Raw genomic sequence first — 17,407 nt, 5'->3', positions numbered from 1 at the left:
TCAGAATGTTACTGTTGACATGCTGCTCAAAGTTTCCCCCTTGAAAATACATTTCACAATCTAGCCCAAATCCAGGATGGAGCTGTAAAAGTCCTAAAATTTCATTTTTCAATTGTCAGTGTAGATTACTTGTCCAGATAAAAGACACAAGTGGAGAGCTTAAGCTTTCAGAAGGTGGTGTCATTAAACAGGCATAATCAGGACCTTTTGAGGTTCATCCGACCACTGTCTTTCTTACAATACCTTCTCACAGTTTTGCAAAAGCTAGGTGGGGGAAAAGATGAGAATATTCAGGTTTGATGGGCAAGAAAAATATTTATATACTGTGACAAACAAAATTCTAAACATTTTAAAGGCTTTTTCAGCCCTCTGACTTTTCTTGTCTAAAGTTTCAGAGAAAAGGTTATTAAAAGTATGCTTCTAAAAAGATTCCATTGTGTGGATGGAGTATAATGGTAACAGTCAAGAATACAACTATAGAATGTAATTTAGTTTTTTAATAAAATCTAATTCTGAGAAGTGTTTTTTTTCCTTCACAATCTGAAATTGGTGGCATTAGATTCATGCAGAGAGTAACAGAAAAGCTTTATAACCAGTTCCATATTGTACATTATCTTCAAACTGCTATGGGCTGTCAGCACAAGTTACTGCACGCTAGAGGATCATGCCCACTTTGGGGTTTTTTTTTTAAAAAGAAACCCTCTGATCTGTTCCTGACCATCAATTCCATTTCCCCAAATTTTAGTTTATAATTATAAGCTATAATTTATCATAAAAATGTTTTAAATTATGAAACATTTTTAAAATTTAAAAATGTTTTAAATTATGTTTTAAATTAAGCTATAATTTATCATAAAAATGTTTTAAATTATGAAGAAGTACAAATAATTTTTCCTCAGGAATCATAATTTATTATTCCTGAGATGCAGTACAAGAAGAATCTTTCAGACAGAATTCCACTCGCCTCTCAAGGCACAAAAGAAATGGTGAAAGACGTGGAGCTGAGGGAGGAATTGGAATTCAAGGGATGGTTTTCAATAAAATGTACTTTGTCTAGAAGTCTGATCTGAATAAACGATTCCTTGGGGAGGCTCTGGTACAGTGTGATTGAAAAAAAAGAGTCAAACAGTGGTACCTGTTCATTTTGAGGGGATTGTGTGGTGAGAACTCATCTTCCATCACCTGTTCCATTGGATATTATTTCTAATGATACACAAGTCATGCATATATACAATACACTTTTCCAGGCTCTGGTGATGGTGAAAGAGGTGAAGAAAAATGAGCAGGCACTAGAGCTTCTTCCATGGGATAGCTTACTTCCATGCCAGTGTCCATAGATTAGTGACCTTGTCATAATAAGGGTCTAGAATGCTAAAGTAGGGAGTCAAGAGATAAAAGGAACAACAGGTAAGTTTGGCCTTGGAGTTCAAAACAAAGCAAGGCAAAGGCTAATAGAGTGTTGTCAAGAGAATGAGCTCGTCATCACAAACAATCTTTTCCAACAACACAAGAGGTGACTCTACACATGGATATCACCAGATGGGCAATACTGAAATCAGATTGATTATGTTTTCTGCAGCCAAAGATGGAGACACTCAATACAGTCAGCAAAAACAAGACCTGGAGCTGATTGTGGCTCTGATCACCAGCTTCTTATAGCAAAATTCAAGCTTCAACTGAAGAGAGTAGGGAGAACCACTGGGCTAGTTAGGTACAGTGGTGCCTTGACTTACGAACGCCCTGACTTACAAACAATTTGACTAATGAACAGCTCCAGCCTCAAAATTTTGCTTTGACTTGTGGTTGGAGCTTTCATCTACGAACGAAAACAGGCAGGGAAAAGGGGCGGAAAATTCAAAAAACCTAACTGTTGGTGATGAAGAGGCTGCTTCTTTGTAGCTCTTTTGCCCTAACAGTTAGGGAAAAGGAAGTTGAGCTTCCCAGGGTTCTGGCGATGCCACCATCACCACCTGCAGAGGCCTCCTGGGGGTCCACCGCTGCTGCTATCGCCACCTTCGGAGGCCTCCCAGGGCTTCCCCGTTGCCCACTTGACTTCATTTTTCAGGATGTCTGGTTCAAAGTCAACCTCTTCTTGATGTCTTCTGCTTCTGTTAGGTCCCTACCATTTTTGTCCTTTACCATGTCCATCTTTGCACAAACGTTCCTCTAATATCTCCAATTTTCTTGAACAGATCTCTGTTTTTTTCTTTCTAATATTTTCCTCTATTTATTTGCACTGTTCATTTAAGAAGGCCCTCTTATCTCTCCTTGCTATTCTTTGGAAGTCAGCATTACATTTTCTGTAACTTTCCCTATCTCCCTTGCATTTTGTGCATGTTATTATTATTATTATTATTATTTTGTTTCCCTTCTCTTCTCTGCTATTTGTAAGGCCTTGTTAGACAGCCACTTTGCTTTCTTGCATTTCCTTTTCTTTTGGATGGTTTTTGTTGCTGCCTCTTGTACAATAGCCTCCATCCATAGTTCTTCAGGCACTCTGCCCACCAAATCGAGTTCCTTAAATCTGTTCTTCACTTCCACTATGTATTCATAAGGGATTTGGTTTAGATTATACAGTGGTGCCTTGATGTACAAACTTCATCCATATTGGAATGGTGTTCAGAAGTCAAAACATTCGTAAGTCAAAGCACCATTCCCCATAGGAATGCACTGAATAATTGGTTCAAGCCAAATAAAAAAATAGAAAAAAAATTAATAATAAAACACTGCAAGTCCCATGCTGGGACTGCAAAAAAACAAACAAACAAACAAACAAACAAACAAAAACACACCAAAACCAAAGAAATCCAGAAATAAACATTGGAGCAAGCAAGTCCCATGCTGGGACTTCAAACCCCCCCAAAAATAACAACAACACAGAAACATACCTCCCCAGCCCAAACCCAGCCTCCATAATCCACCAAGAAAAAACTTTTTAAAAAGAAAAAGTGCAGCACCTTAGTGGTCCGAAGCCTTCCAGGGGTTTTCCGCCACCGCAATCGCCACCATCGAAGGCCTCCCAGGGCTTCTCCGCTGCTGGCAGAGTCCTCTCATGGGTCCCTTGCCGTTGCCAGTTGCCATCTTCAGGGGCTTCCCAGGGCTTCCCTGCCACCAGCAGAGGCCTCTCGGGGGTCCCCAGCCGCCACCGATCACCACCTTCAGCCTGGGAAAGAAAATTGAATGCTGACTTCCAAAGAATAGCAAGGAGAGACAAGAGGGCCTTCTCACATGAACAGTGCAAAGAAATAGAGGAAAATAATAGAGGGGGAAACTAGAGATCTGTTCAAGAAAACTGGAGATATTAAAGGAACGTTTGTGCAAAGATGGGCATGATAAAGGACAAAAATGGTAGGGGCCTAACAGAAGCAGAAGACGTCAAGAAGAGGTGGCAAGAATACACAGAGGAACTATACCAGAAAGATCTGGCTGTCCTGGACAACCCAGATAGTGTGGTTGCTGACCTTGAGCCAGACATCCTGGAGAGTGAAGTCAAGTGGGCCTTAGAAAGCTTGGCTAACAACAAGGCCAGTGGAAGTGATGGCATTCCATTTGAACTATTTAAAGTATTAAAATATGACACTGTTAAGGTGCTGCACACAATATGCCAACAAGTTTGGAAAACTCAGCAGTGGCCAGAGGATTGAAAAAGATCAGTCTACATCCCAATCCCAAAGAAGGACAGTGCCAAAGAATGCTCCAGCTACTGTACAATTGCACTCATTTCATACGCTAGCAAGGTTATGCTCAAAATCCTCCAAAGTAGGCTTCAGCAGTATGTGGACCGAGAACTCCCAGAAGTACAAGCTGGATTTCGAATGGGCAAAGGAACTAGACATCAAATTGCTAACATTTGTTGGATTATGGAGAAAGCCAGAGAGTTCCAGAAAAACATCTACTTCTGCTTCATTGATTATGCAAAAGCCTTTGACTGTGTTGACCACAACAAACTATGGCAAGTTCTTAAAGAAATGGGAGTGCTTGATCACCTTATCTATCTCCTGAGAAATCTATATATGGGACAGGAAGCAACAGTTAGAACTGGATATGGAACAACTGATTGGTTCAAAATTGGGAAAGCAGTACAACAAGGCTGTATATTGTCTCCCTACTTATTTAAGTTATATGCAGGATACATCATGGAAAAGGCTGGACTGGAGGAATCCCAAACTGGAATTAAGATTGCTGGAAGAAATATCAACAACCTCCGCTATGCAGATGATACCACTCTGATGGAAAAAGTGAGGAGGAATTAAAGAACCTCTTAATGAGGGTGAGAGAGCAGAGCGCAAAAAATGGTCTGAAGCTCAACATCAAAAAAACCAAGATCATGGCCACTGGCCCCATCACCTCCTGGCAAATAGAAGGGGAAGATATGGAGGCAGTGAAAGATTTTACTTTCTTGGGCTCCATGATCACTGCAGATGTTGACAGCAGTCACGTAATTAAAAGACACCTGCTTCTTGGGAGGAAAGTGAAGACAAACCTAGACAGTATCTTAAAAAACACCTTGCCGAGAAAGGTCCACATAGTCAAACCTGTGATTTTTCCAGTAGCAATATAAGGAAGTAAGAGCTGGACCATAAAGAAGGGTGACTGCTGAAGAATTGATGCTTTTGAATTGTGGTGCTCTAGGAGACTCTTGAAAGTCCCCTGGACTGCAAGGAGATCAAACCTGTTCATTCTGAAGGAAATCAACCCTGAGTGCTCACTGGAAGGACAGATCCTGAAGTTGAGGCTCCAATACTTTGGCCACCTCATGAGAAGAGAAGATTTCCTGGAAAATACCCTGATGTGTGTGTGTGCAGACAAGAGGAGAAGGGGCCGGCAGAAGACGAGATGGTTGGACAGTGTCATTGAAGCTACCAGCATGAGTTTGACCCAACTCCGGAAGGCAGTGGAAGACAGGAGGTCCTGGCGTGCTCTGCTCCATGGGGTCACGAAGAGTCAGACACAACTTAACGATTAAACAACAACAACAAAATAGCTAGCTTGGACACTTCATTAGGACTTTTCTTCTGGTTTAGCACTGCAGAGCTGGAGGTGGGAGTAGGATGAAATAGAAAAAATTTCCTGGTTGTTAAATCCTGGATTTAATAGTTTAAAGCTGATTTCTACAATTGGGGAAGTAGCATTGTAGAATCAGTGGGTTATCAGATATTATTACCTCAGTCATCACCAGGTGCGAAGTGCCACTTTAACTCACTCAGTTTACAACTTATGTCCACTAATCAACGACTGTCTCTTTATTTTGGGGCCATGCATAAATGTATACAAATTTGCCATATAATCTCACTCTTATGTCGGAGCAAGTAGACTTGATTCGTGAAAGCTCACATTAAAATATAGTAATTAGTCTTTAAAATGCCACAACATTGTTATCTTTTTAGAAATTTATTTTTCTTTTGTTATTGCCTGATATGCTTTTACAGACTAACATGACTACTACTTCCAAAAGTACTGTAAGGGATGTAGATGTCACAGTCTTTCATTATTTGGTCTCTTCCCAGTCCCCTCCCCTCATTCTTGGTGTTCATAAGTGCAATGAAGTTTGACGTGAGCCCTGGTAAGGTGGAGATGGGTGCCAAAGCTTTAAAGTCCTGTCATACAAATGTTTCTGACTTTCTTCTGCATCACTGCTTGCTCTGAAATATGTCTCCCTGTTTGGTGACCTGGAGAATCACCACAATTCTTGGGAGACTCTAGCCAGTGCCTTGTCACTTGACAACTTTGTCACCCGCTTATATTGCTCATGGCTATGCAAGGAAATCATAATATGAACATTACCCCCTTCATACTTAACTATGGAAAGCCAAGACACTTCAGAATGAAACTTCCAAAGAAGTTCCTGGTATTTGTGGCCCTTTGATTTTTCTCCTTCCCACTGTCATCATTGCAAGCACATCAAGCAAACACAATAGAGTCTTGCTGTAACATGCACAAATTTTGATGAAAAGTGTTGGACACAGTTGGGTCTCTCATGGTTAATATGGCAAAAGGCAGGGAGACGCAGAAAACGTAATGTGAAAGCTTTTTAATGTGCCCCTAATGGAGTTCATGGTGATTTTCTTTCTATTTGCTTTAGTTGTTTTTCTTCTTCTCTCTCTCTCTCTAATCACCTCCAGGCAGCTAAAATTGAGTCTCCTAATTGTTTCTACTTTTAAAAAGTTTAGATTCACAGCTTGAGACTGAAGTTGATACACTTAGAAAGTTTAGTTTCACTTTTTGACTTTAAGGAACATGGCCTCATTCACTGAGTGATCTTGAGCATACACAAAATACAAATTAGGCCAATGGTTTAGTACCATGTACTAACTAATACGAGCCAAGCAAGTTATACCAGTACATATTTCTCAAAAGTACTTGTGGAATATGAGCAAACTAAATCTTGCCAGGTATGGTGTATACACAAATGTTCACACACACGTATTGTATTGAAATGGCTTTAAGGGCTTATTTTCCATTATGAGTTATATCCAGTGGACTTCACATTAGGCTCGCTGATATTATTTAATACTTAAAAATAAAAATCAGCATCTACTGTTGCATCTCTTTGACTGTAAACTGAAAACCTTTGTTGAACTAGCCTTCATTTCTTTTACTTCTGGGTGTGGTTACAATTACAAGATGTTTCTCTTTGCTTTAATGGAAGGAAAGATCACAAAGACTGAATCACTGTAGAGTTAAGAATACAAAATATTCTTTTTCTATTCTATTTCCTCTAATGCTAGGGCTTCTGTGGAACTATGAAATGATAAAACTCATGAATAAGACCACACCTTCAACCCTTAGGCCTTTCAGGAAGGGCTAGAAAAGATTCTTGTTTGAAACACAAGAGAGTCATTGCCAATCTACAGTTCTCAATACTAGATTAGAAGGACCAATGTTTTAACTCAGTCTAAGGCTGCCGAGAATGCCTCTTAAATTAATTGAAATTATCTACAGTATAGAATTAGGAATAGACCTCAACAGATGGGAAACCCTGACATCTGAGCGTTCAGCCTGGAGGCAGGCATTGCATCACGGCCTCTCCCAATTTGAAGAGACCCTTATCCAGCAGGCCGAGGTGAAGAGGAAGTCACAAAAGCAGGGAGCTGGACAGGGGTCAGATTGGATTTGTCTTCAGTGTGGAAGAGATTGTCACTCTCGAATTGGCCTCCTCAGCCACACTAGACACTGTTCCAAGTCCTCCATACAGAGCACGTTACCATAGTCTTTCGAGACTGAAGGATGCCTAACTAACTAGAATTATATTACAAATTATTTTTCTAGAGAAGGCACAAGTGTATTATCCCAGATGTCGTAAGATTGTTCTATATGCCAGGAATTATTTTGCTATTCCACTCCCATAGCTCCATGGACAGTGATCATAGCCACTGCCAGACATGTCCTTTACACAAGCAAAGCCTTAGATAACAGCTCCTGTCATGGCACACTGAAGTTTGCTGCTTGCAAGGACGTCATGAAACTCCAGAGAAACGTGGCTGATCAAGATAGACAATTGTGATTTTTGGACATTTAGGATCTTCTTTATATCAAAATGATAGCTGTGCTTTTTCGCACCTCTTTTCAGCTATATTCATGTATCTGTCCTAAGGCATTCTCAGAATTTTTTTCCCCTGGGGAACATTCTAATATGATCAAGGTGCTAGGTGGGGAAGGTTTTCTTTTTCCTTTTCCCTGTTTCTTTTCTCAGTACTTACTACTTCTCTCCCCCTATGATCCCCAAGGTTTCACTGGTTTCTCCTGGAAACATTCTTACACACCACACAAGATTTATTAATTTGATAATCTTGACAAAGAAAACAAGCAAAAAAACAACAACCCAGATCTATTAAAATGTTCTGCATTTTTGCACTGTTGAAAATAGATATTGTAAATCAAGCAGAATTATCCACGTGTCGGTCTTTATTTGTCTGTTACTGTTTTTATGGAGAGACACGTTATTTCTCTGGGATTTCTTGCATTTGTTTGTTTGTTAAAAGAAGATTGCTCCAAACACTCATAATATGCTTGCGACTAAAAACTGAGCAACATTTTCTTTTTCTCAAAGATTACCTGGGGTGCTAGGATTCTTCACTTAATCTGAACATGGTTGATATACAGGAAGGTGCAATCATTCTTAAACCTCCACAGCAGGTAGGCAGTTTAGCCAAATGAATGCAGAAACATGTCACAGTAATTTAGAAGACTCTTCCTTCTCCTGCTGAAGTCTAGACTAAAGACAGTAGGAAGCTAAATTTTATGGCTGGCATGCAATAGGAAAGCTGTCCTATAAACAATTTGTATTCTTCCAACATTCTACTTGGTAAAGATTTTTTAAGATGTTTATTTGGCTGTTGGTTGATTTGTTTTGTCTGTAAGCTCATATGTAATATCCAGTTTTATCGCTCAAATAATTTTTCCCTGTGGAGGCATTCAGTATTATGGACGAATATTCAGATTCATCTCTCTAAGGATAGGGAATGTGTCACCCTCTGGATGTTGCTGGACTGTAGCTTCTATTATTCTTCAACACTGGTTATGTTCGCTAGGTTGTGAGTTGTAGGCATTGGAAGAACATACATTCCCCACATAGGAGCCCCATCCTAGTTCCAAGCTGGAGTTGAAATTGTATTTCCCATAGCTTCTATCTATTTCCCCCTAAGCATCTACATAGAATATAATTGGGAAAAGTAATGTGGATGGTTTGTGTCTAATGCTATGTCTTTCCCCTGGAGCTGCTGGGATTTTCAAAGGTCAGTTGGGGGGCGAAAATGGTGGTGACACAACTATTCTTCTGCTTCTACTCTGAGACTAATGGCAGTCAGTGGAAATTGTTTAGGAAAATGGAACAGAAGTAGAAGATGAACTACCCTGTTCTTCAGTACCACTTTCTTATAAATTAGAGATCTTGGCCACATATTGCCTGTGTCACATTTAAAGTTGCATTCAGGGGGACCAGTCTGAAGCACACATGCTTGACTGCAAATGGCAAAAACAAGAAGGATTAAAAAGATGTCTAAAAAGAAACAATAGGCCCTATTTATTTATTGACAGATAGTCCCATAAATATTCCCAGTGTGGTGTGGTGTGATGGACTAGGACTCTGGAGTACAGGGTTCAAATTCCTCCTTGGCCATGAGAACTCACTGGGGGGGGAGTGGAGCCATTCCTTAAATATCTCACCTTGAAAGCCCTATTAGGGTTGCTATAATCTGATTACAATTTGATGGTACAGAACATACACATTTATTGATAGCATAGAGGATGTTCTTCTGTTTCTCTGGCTTGACAGATGAGAGATGCAAATTGCACCACAGAAGATGCTACTCTTTGGGAATCCATGAAGAAATAGCAAACTGGCATCATTTTGGTACCAAGTCAAGGCATACTTATTTGTTAGTTGAGTGGTTGAGGATTGTGGCCTGTGCAGATTTTAGAGCAATGGTTTTAGTGTTTGAGTGTTTTAATTTTGTATTGTTTGATTTTAAATTGTTTAAATGTCTTATATTTAAAATGTTTTATATACAGCCTTGTAACCTGTTCTGAGACCCTGTGATGTAGGGCAGACTATTAATGTTTAATTAAAAAACCCAACCCTATCCAATGGACAGTTGAATGAATAGATGGATAGCTAAAGATAGGTAGGTAGGTAGGTAGGTAGGTAGGTAGGTAGGGAGGGAGGGAGGGAGGGAGGGAGAGAGAGAGAGAGAGAGATTGTGTTGTGCTTCTAAAATATCATGGCTTAACAATTTAAAATTGGCATTTTGGGAACCGCAACACATCATTTTTCTCCTAATGGAGGATGTATAGTTCAGCATATGTGACACATCATTACTGTTTTATGTTATGCAGATGAAAGCTTGATCTAATTTCCTTGTTGGTAAGAGAGCTTGAAGTAGTTTCCATGTCATGTATAGATCACTATCTGATGATCTTAGGCTCCCATGAACTCCTGGTATCTCTATAAAGATGGGAGGCTTACTAGATGTATCCTTTCCATACAATAGATAGATCTGATTAGTTTCATGAAGGCATAAGAAATAGTTGCTGCTGGATAAAAAAAACCCTCAAAAAAAAAAAAAAAACCTCTCAAACAAGGCAAAACTGGATTGAACAACTTGAAATTAGTTTATGAGAGACCTAGCTTCTATCATGCCCTCAATGGCCAAACCCTGTGTTTCTGGGACAGTGTAGGTTAGAAAGGAAGGATGGAGGGAGGGAGGGAGACACTGGTACTGCCAAGAAATGTCATCTGTTCTGCAAGTATACAAAACAGATCACTAGGGAATAAAATGCTGTCTTTTCTCCTGGTCAAACTGTGCTGACATTATTCACTAACATTTCTCCACAGCATCATTTGTGCTGCAGGGCAGCTAAAGAGATATTTTGCATTAGTGAATGATTTCTGCACACTCACTGTGCAGATTGAGTGATATTCTGTCTGTCAGTGCAGAGTTTTGTTTCCTTAAGGAGACATGAAGATCATTGCCAAATGTGGTGAGCTGTTGAACACAAATGGCTCCCTATCAGGAGATAATATCCTCAGAAAAATTTTTTAATGGGACTTAATGTAATAGCCACATCTCCCTCCAGTGTTTAGAGCCCATTGTCACCTTTTAATCTGAGACATGAGATTCTTTAATATGGAATTTATTAAGCCATTTTCACCCAGGAAGCTATGCATCTCAAATGGTCTCAAGATAAAAATTTGGTAAATTTGATAGATCCTGAAAAAACCTGGTAGGTTTGGCATGAGCATTTATTTGTGTTGGGGTTGGAATCAAACTCTATGTGTTCAAAAGGTCTCAGTATGAATAGGACACAGACACTCTGGTCCCTTCAGTTTCTGAACATTGTACCTTGAGTGATAAGATCTTCAATGTGAGATGGTAGCATAAGACTTGTTATTTAAGGCTTTATCCATGTAAAAAGAACATGGAAGAAACTTTCTGAGCCTTCCTGCCATTTCCAAGTTATACCCACTCTAGTTCTAATACTCCCTTCCTTTACTTGCCAGAGGCAAGGTAAATAATAACGGCAACAGGTAGCAAGTCTTCTATTTACAGGCTTCCCAGGCTTCTAACATCAGAAATTTGAGTGCACTGGACTCTGGAAAGATAATTTCTTGGCCTATATCCTGTTTGGTTAACAGTAAGACATACTGAAGTCATTTCCAGATGTATGCACAAGCTAACTAAGTGCAATTTTGGATGCTAGATTATGAGGATAAATCAATCTATTAGAGTAATACACATTTTGAGTATTATATTGATATAGCTTCAAACTTCACCATGCCATGATTATTCTTGAGTATGTACTTGAATGGATGGCTAGATAGCTCAGTGGCTTAGGTATATGAGAGCCAGAAGGTGGGTGTTTGATTCCCCACTGTGTTTCTTTTGAGTAGAACTAGCCTGTGTGCCTTGGACAAGTTGTCCAGTTCCAGGGCACCCCCCGAAGAAGGGAATGGAAAACCACTTCTAAGTACAGTACTCTGTACTTGGAAAACTATGAAAAATAGTTGCCATAAATCAGAATAGATTTGATGGCACATGATTATTATTATCTACTTGGATAACCAGGGTTTTTTTTTGTTAGAGACTGCGTTTACATACATTTAATAAGGAAAATTCAGAAAACATTCAAGCCAAACTCAGAGAAGAGTCATTGTTTTTGGCCAGCACTTTTTATTTTATCATGTGAAATTTTAAATGGAAAAAAATGTTTTAAAAGTTTTAAAAATGTCGCAGTGTTTTTGCTGTAAAAATAAAGAACTTAATTCTGTATTAGATTTAAAAATAAAAAGCAAAAAGCAAAGCAAAGTGTGCTGTTTATATACCTCCCCATAGTGCTTAAAGCACTCTATGAGCGGTTTACAAGTTAGTTAGGCAGGCTACACATTGCAGGTTACACATCACATACATAAAAATTGCTTCTTTGGAGAGGAAATAAATTTGGGAAGTACAAGGTGGTTTTGATCTGTTTGCGTGTTTCTTTATCATATGAAAAAATGCACATTATTTTTGTCATGACTGAAAAATAAATGATGCTTGAGTCTCTCCTTGAAATCATTAAGCTTTGGTACATTGTTGTTCTGTACACTTTTTATTTCCCTTAAATTCTTTAAGATTATCTTTAAAAACATTTACTTAAGGTAATGAACCAATGGAGTAGTGAGGTGGTAACTCACCAAAAATGCTGCTATGAACAAATACTTTCAGCTCTGTTCCACCTGCTGTTTAAATTTATGGTCTACTATACTCTAATATTAACCTTGGACCCTAAACTGTGGTTGCTGTACCAAAGGGTAGACACTTTCCTATTATGTCCTGACTGCAGCTCACACAGTTGCTGAAAATGGTTTTCTCTAGCAGACTCCTAGAGAAATTTATTGAGGGAAATGTGAGGCAGCAGTTTCTTTCCTTTTCCCTGGTCAACAGGGCTGGTCGAAGATTTATTACTGACTGAGAGAGTAGCATTTTGTGTCCAACTGTCCAAGTTAAGGTGAGTAGCAGCCGAAGCCAGCCACACATAGAAAAGACCTGAAAGGATATACCCATGAGAACATGAATTCAGACTCTAAAAATGCTGGTTTTATTTAAAAAAAAAACACCTAGGCAATACCTTTATTATGATCAATTAAAATGCCATGGGATTGCACATGCTTTTGATTCTCCAGAGCTGTTCATCAGAATACGTGATACCACCTTGCTGAGGCTCATAAAGGTATTACACATGGACTACAGTCACCTATATGCATCATTGCCTAAAAAATCCTCCACACATGAAGAAATGCTTCCTTTCATGCTTGAATATTAAATGAATAGCATTTGATCTTTTGCCTTACAAAACGTTTTCATATGATATGTGAGAACAAACCAGAAGACATTTGAAGACTGCCCGATACCAGGTCACATATTTGTCTATCACGCCTTCCATTATCTAATCTGATCCCAGCTACTGTCAGTTCTCAGGGAGAGGTCTTTTACACCGTTCAGCTCCCAGAAATCCTTTTGGCTTCTTATTCTAGAGACTGAATTTGGAACTTTTTGATCTGCTGCTAACTGTGGCCATTTCTTTCCATTATATATATACATACATAAACTTTCCATTATATGTACACAGTTTATATATATAATGTATATATAATGAAAAGAAATTGGGCAAACATTTGAATATGCAAGAAAGTAGAATTGACTTAGTTCTCTAGCAGTTTATTACCTATATTTCCAGAAGACAGTGCCGTTCTCAGATATTCAAGCTTGTTAAATAAATTAATTTTAAGTACACTTTGTTGAGTCTTCTAGCAAGTGAACAGATTTTCCAGGTATGATTGCCTCCTGGGCTGATACAATCAGCTGTGATAACTTGGGAATTTGTAAATTCTTCAATGACAAAATTTTCCCCTGTTTCCACTGGCCAAATTCAATAGGTACAGCGATTCCAAGGATAGAGAGGGCCATGATTTTATTGCCTTTAATAATGGTGCTAAAAATAAGAAGCATTTTATGAAAAGAAAAAAAGATCAACATTTATTCTACAAGAATTCAGACCCAAACGTTTAATAGTTAAGCATGTGAAATTCTAGATTTGGGCTTACAAATCTAAGCCTCTAAGTTTCTTCCATATTCATTTTTTAAAAAAATCTTAAATTCTTTCCATTGAAGCTGTGATGAAATTTGCAAATACTAAACATTCCTTATAGAACAAAACTTTCCATCATCCATAGAAATTGCACATTCATGCCAAAGCTGACCTTCTTACCACTGCTGGCAGACATGGGTGTGTATGTGCACACAAAAACAGCGCTATTGAATGTTTGGAATCACATCACTGGGGGTGGGGTGGGGTGGGGACCCAAACAGTTGTATTATCAACTTCAAGGCCTCAAAGTTATTTCAGATAAAAAAATTGCACAAAATGGCTAGCTTTTGTTTTCTGGGAATCAGCCATGCAGTTTCTCAAGTTAGCTGATCTATTGTACAGGCATGAATTCATAAGATCATGTTCTAACACATTATGTGGAGATCCCATTGTAATTTGTTCATATGGAGAGTTACTCCAGAAGCAGTCAGAGGGATGTAACATATTACATAGAGCTCAGTCTGAAATGATATGACTTCAGTGAGGCAAAATATCCTTTATATAATGTACATCATATACATTCGATTTATTAAAAAACCAATAATATAACTCACTTGCCTTTACACTGCCAAATTTCACTGCACCAGCTAGGCAGTAAAAAATAATAATAATTTTTTGATACTAGTCAAGCCTCCAGCATATGTCAGCAGTGGATCAAATATTAAAAGCAAATTTTAATAAGTGTGAATCAAAGAAGGATTTAAAAAGCTCAGGGGATTTAGAGATGAGAGTTCAGTTCAGGGAATTCCACAACTCAGGGCATAACAGGTGAATGCTCTGTTGCCCATGGATGAGAGACCTGACAAGGGGGTTGATGAATTTGAGATTTATTATTAGAAAGTAAGAACTGAGGGCATATATAACTGGAGACCATTCTGATAAATGTGAAAGGTAAGTTTCAGATAGGTAATGAAAAACTCTGAGCCAAATTTAAAAGTCAGTGCATTGACTGATAGGAAGCCAGTATAAATCTGCCATAGCTGGAGTAAGGTGATTGAATTTATTACCAACGTAAATGCATAGGATGCAGCATTCTGAACAATGGGGTCATTTATGAATATTATTCTCTAAAGTGTCTGTCGATCAGTGTAATCTGGAAGCAATAAAGATGTGCATTAAGGAAGGGTGAGTAACATAAATAGTACCAATATCACCCCTTAACATCAGGGAAATCTGAAAACATGTCACCTGAAGTGACTGCTTTTGGGGAAAAGCTTTTAAGAAGTTAACATCAAATGAATTTAGAAGGCAAAGCAGAATGCAGAGTTGAACATTTTCAAGCATCTGTCAGACTGCCACCAGATGGGAGAACAGAGGGTATGACAAATGGAGGTAAGCAGATGAAAAAAAAGGAGGAGGAATTTGGAGATTTGTGTTCAGAGCCGAGGGCTCTTGTGTATCCATCACAGATAATTCCTTACAGCTGTTCTGCAGGGTCAGTTTTTCTTTCTTTTTTAACCACAATGCACACTCCCCCTCCAGTCTCTTAAAAAATTTGACAGCTAAGTCTACAGAAAAGATCATTCAAAAGAATGACACTATCTAAATGATTCATGTGCTTATAATACAAAAAATAAAAATACAATAAACATATGTTACAGTTTATTCCACATCTCTGCATTTTGTAGTCTGAGGGGCCAAATAGCTTTTCTAAGTGTTTACCTGTAAATCTGGGATTTTTCTCACTCTAAAAGTCCTGTTTCTTTTCCTCCCTCAAATTTTAGCCCAGTGGACAAAAATATAAAGCCAAGGTGATTTGGCACTCGTCCTCATGGCAATTTTTTGAAAACTTAAGTGGTCAGGCAAGGTCTGTCAGGACCGGCCTGAGACATTTTGCTGCCTGAGATAAAAGCAGCAATTAATGCCCCAACCAGTCATCTGAACTGAAGTAGTTCTGTAAAATGGTTAGTGTCAAGCAAAACTAGAAATATAAGTGGTGCCTCGCTAGATGATGATAATCCGTTCCACTGAAATCGCTGTTTAGTGAAATCATTGTCTAGCGAAAAGCATTTCCCCGTTGGAATGCATTGAAACCTGTTTAATGCATTCCAATGGGGAAGAATCATCATTGTCTAGTGAGGATCGGCCATAGGAAAGCCACTTTGCGAACTGCCGATCAGCTGTTTAAATCACTGTCTTGTGAAGCTTAGGTCCCAAAAACACCTGTTTTGCAAGCGCGGAGGGAGCTGTCAAAATCGTCATCTAGCGCAAAACGGTTTGCAAAGCAGGGACCAAACATTGTCCAGCAAAATTCCCCCATAGGTTCACTGTTTTGCGAATCACTATAGCGATCGCAAAAAGTCAATGTCTAGCAAAAAAACTGTCATGCGGGGTAACTGTCTAGCGAGGCACCACTGTATAATACAAAAATGCAAGATAGTTCCCACAGTTATTGTGGGGAAAAACTATCATTCTATGCTGTATGAGACAGCCAATCTGTTGTAGTGAACAGAGCATCTGGTTAGGACTCAAGAGATCTGGGTTCAAAACCCCGATTGGCCATGGTCATTCAGTGGAAGTCAGAAAAGGTAAAGTACACCTTGAACATCCTGTATAGCTTGAAAACAGAATTAGACTCACCATTAGTTAGAAGCGACTTGGAGACTGGTAACAACATACTCTGTATAAATAATGAAGGGATGAAAGATGGAATTCAGAGGGCTTTGCTTTCCTTAACTTGGAAACTAAATGCTATTTAATACTGCAGCTAAAAACTACCACATCTATTCTTCTTTACTCAAAATTAAGTGTGGGAGACATGATAGAGAGTGGATATGATAGGTAGGTTTAACCCCTTCTTCCCTGCACCTGCCATCTGCATTACAAAAAAGGAATCAGTAGGTCCTTTTTTGCCAATGGATATTTCCATGCAAAAGTAAAGAAGTGAAGAAATCTCATCACTTCCCTGATTTTTTTCCAGATCTGTATATTTTCATATGAAGGAAACATTCCACCTACACACCGCACTCCCATGGACATCATTCCTGAAACCTGCTGCCAACTCCCTAGTTTGAAAGCCCCCCCCAAAAAAAAGGCCAGTATATACCCTGTCTCAAACAAGAACATTTCATACTTGGAACCACATACTCTGCTCAGTCGAGATGTCAAAACATAACATTTAGGTGTGGTTATAGGCTTTCTTGCATCAGGGAGCCACAAGGTGGCGCTCTCCCACCCAGCTATAGCGCACCTAATGTGGAATGTCCCACAGGGATCAGGGAAGCCCTGTGCCTGATTAAAGAAAGGCAATTGCTGACAAAGGGATTCGCATAGTCCTTTTATTGGTAAGGGTGGAAGAGGCAACTGAGTTATGCACTTCCTGAGATATGTCATTGATCACATCCCACTGTGCATTGGCACTATAAGAGACAATCTGCAAACTGGCTGAAGAGGTCTCCCTGCTCCATGTACATGCTAGGTGGAAGAATCTGGAACCTCAACAGTAAAATTTCTCTAAAAGCAATCCTTCTTGGATTTTTTTTTTTCAAATTGAATTTCTTTTCTATCACATTGAAAGAGAATTTTTTGTGGGATAATTTTATGGCCCTACACTAATGTTTACCATGTTTCTGGCATACTTCTTTTTTTCCCTTTTGTTTTACTCCTTTAATGATATAGCATTTTGTTGTTTTACTTGATTTTCTCTTGTCATAAACCAGAGTATTGCTTGCTGAATATCCCTGGCCAGTATGTTGATGTAGATTTTCACATGTTTGCCACCCCAACCCCAGAATAAAGACATGAGACAGCAGATTGGATTAAATGCGGGCCACACTTTATT

This window comes from Pogona vitticeps, chromosome 3 (genome assembly GCF_051106095.1).
Source record: "Pogona vitticeps strain Pit_001003342236 chromosome 3, PviZW2.1, whole genome shotgun sequence".
NCBI lineage: Eukaryota > Metazoa > Chordata > Lepidosauria > Squamata > Agamidae > Pogona > Pogona vitticeps.
Note: the sequence above shows the minus strand (reverse complement) of the source record.